A 3313-nucleotide genomic window follows, 5' to 3' on the forward strand; every position below is an offset into this window, starting at 1 on the left:
CAGCCTTTAAACGAGTACTTGGATCGAACCAACCTCGTTTAGGTTTAGATATTGCGTAACATTCTATTTAGGTTTAGATATTGCGTAACATTCTATTTAGGCTTAGATATTGGGTAAAATTCTATTTCTTTTATCGCAGCAATTTGTGCTCACAGTTTCAATAAATTTCTTCGATTAATACAAGTTTTTTTAGGTGTTGTTAAGCTATAAAAGATTGCACCGCCAGCCACGTTTTTCGGTGCAGGTGAACTCGCTGTTGAGAAACCGTGTGGATAGCATGTGCGTGGCACGAGAAAGTCACGTGATAGAGCAGAAGGTTGGTTATTTGAGCACGTATGATATGCTTATAAAGTTCTTTATGGTACAAATGACCGCATGAAAGAGTTCCTTATTTTTTTTATAGGGCGATATTATCTCGCAATAATGCTTCGTGTGTAATCTTTTTTTTTATTGAGCATGGCGTGTGGAATTGGTATTAGCAATTCTTTTAACTGCTTTAAGCAGAAACTAAAAAAAAAAAATATTCCATTCTCGTCACTCATTTCTATTCTCTTCAGTGGACTGGTCAGTTAAATGGTCAAAAAAAAGTTGGCACTATCATAACATATTCTGTGCAACTGTTTCTGGATAGAAGTACAAGAGATCTGCACCCACCGGCCCCCCTACCAACACCCAATCACTCATCTCTGATATATTGCGAAGTTGTTTATAGAATGAATCATTGAGACGAAATGTGAAAGGATGTGTGGTTCTTTTTACATACCCAATGCCACTTAACTCTTTATAAATAAGTTGGGTAAATGTGTTTGTTTGGACTTTTTTAACTTCGAACCTGTAGGGTTGTTAAGTACTCAAGAACATAATAATGCATAAAATACTTTTATTATTTAATTAATTTTCTTTTGCCATTATCATATAGAGTTAAACTTAACATTGAATTATTATTTCGTATATTGCCAGTTTTTATGTTGGTTTCACATTTGTATGAGTGACGGTCCAACAGCGATAGGAAACGAGATGGGATCATTTGCGTTTTTTCAGTAAATTCTCGCAACACACAACAACACAACCCTAACTTCACTCAAAATATTCAAGTTTGAAAAATAGTAGCAATCTGAGAGTTTTTGGTACATCAAAACTTAATAGAGATCAAGGCTGTTTGTTTAGAATTTTAGAATTAATAGACTAACATTTAACAAATACCAAGGCTGTTTGCCCAGAATTTTAGAATTATTATATAGATCAACATTTAATAGAGACCAAGGCTATTTGCCCAGAATTTTAGAATTATAATATAAATTATAAATCAACATTTAATAGAGACCAAGGTTGTTCACTCAGAATTTTAGGATTAATAAATCAACATCTAATAGAGACCAAGGTTGTTTGCTTAGAATTTTAGAATTAATAGACCAACATTTCACAGATACCAAGGCTGTTTGCCCAGAATTTTAGAATTATCATATAAATCAATATTTAATAGAGACCAAGGTTGTTCACTCAGAATTTTAGGATTAATAAATCAACAGCTAATAGAAACCAAGGTTGTTTGCTCAGAATTTTAGAATTAATAGACCAACATTTAATAGAGACCACGGTTGTTTACTTAGAATTTTTGAATCAATAGACCAACATTTAATAGAGACCACGGTTGTTTACTTAGAATTTTTGAATCAATAAACCAACATTTAACAGATACAAAAGTTGTTCGCTCAGAATTTTAAAATTCTTATACAGATCAATATTTAATAGAGACCAAAGTTGTTTGCTCAGAATTTTAGGATTAATAGATCAACATTTAATTAGGTTGTTCGCTCAGAATTTTAGAATTCTTAGATCAAACTTTAACAGAGACGAAGGTTGTTCGCCCAAAATTTTAAAATTCTTAGATCAGGTAGTTTAGTTTGTTTAGCCTAATACTGACCGCATTCCACACGCGAAGTCATGCAAGTAAACAACTGATAAGGCTTCCTTCCTCTCATCAGACAGCCAGCTACACCTGTTTCCACGAGTGGGTGCTGAAAGTCAACAGATGGATATGTCTGTGCGTTTAGCACTTTATTTTCGTAAATGGAAAATCGGAAAAATAACATTTACTTTTTAGGTTTATGAGAACTCTACAGTTGATAAATCAACGACCAATCGAACTCAAAGTGATTTACGTTTGCTCTAAAGGATATTGTAATACACGCTCTAGTATAATAAAAACATACCATTTTAATTTGGAAATGTACTAAACATCAAAGATAATCATAATAACGATATATTATCTTTGTTTTTATGGCAACAAAAATAACGTGTTTTTTCAAAATTTCCAAAAAATTATAAATTTGGATGTTAAAAGTTTCCCACAAAAAATATAACATTTATATTGAAAATATTACTTGAAAAAAAAAAGAGTCTAGAACATCTAATAAGAAAATGTGATTAACAATTTGCTCATAATTGTAAATCTTATTCGAAACACTAATATAGCTAAAGCATAAAAAGAGTTCTGATCAGTAATTGAAAACACCAACATTCTTTGCTTGTGTTTTAACCAATTGAATTACAACGTGTTGTCTGTAAAACCTAACAACATCCAAAACAGGGAAAATGGTCATCATGGGTGTCCGCAGAATATATAACAGAGGGGGGGGGATAGATGACAAAATGATATCAAAGCTTATCAAGGGACATACAAAATTGATAATTCAGAAGGGAGGCAAGTGTTCCCCCTTGTGGATCCCATGATGGTCATATTTTTGATTTCAGTATAATTTTAATGTTGTTTTAAAACAAGTTTGCCCTTTCATATAAGGCTTGTTCACCGAGTACAATATTTGATTTTCATGTTGTTTTAAAATGACTGGTTGTTTTGAATCAAGCATTACTTGGAGTGATTTTACCTATGTGGTTTCAAATTGTCTTATATCGTATACGACTCACTCTGTCTTTGACTTTTTTTACCTGCGTCGTTTTACAGTGTCTTACAGCCCACTCGAGCCATACCGTCTTGGACCGATTCTACCCATGCTGTTTTAAGTGCCTTACATCCCACTCGACCTTTACTGCCTTGTACTGATTCTACCCACGACACTTCTAAATGCCTTACACCCCACTCGACCTTTACTGTCTTGGATTGTTTCTACCCACGACACTTTTAAGTGCCTTACATCCCACTCGACCTTTACTGCCTTGTACTGATTCTACCCACGACACTTCTAAATGCCTTACATCCCACTCGACGTTTACTGTCTTGGATTGTTTCTACCCACGACACTTCTAAATGCCTTACATCCCACTCGACGTTTACTGTCTTGGATTGTTTCTA

The sequence above is a fragment of the Limulus polyphemus genome, unplaced genomic scaffold, assembly GCF_000517525.1.
Source record: "Limulus polyphemus unplaced genomic scaffold, Limulus_polyphemus-2.1.2 Scaffold1973, whole genome shotgun sequence".
Taxonomy (NCBI): Eukaryota; Metazoa; Arthropoda; class Merostomata; order Xiphosura; family Limulidae; genus Limulus; species Limulus polyphemus.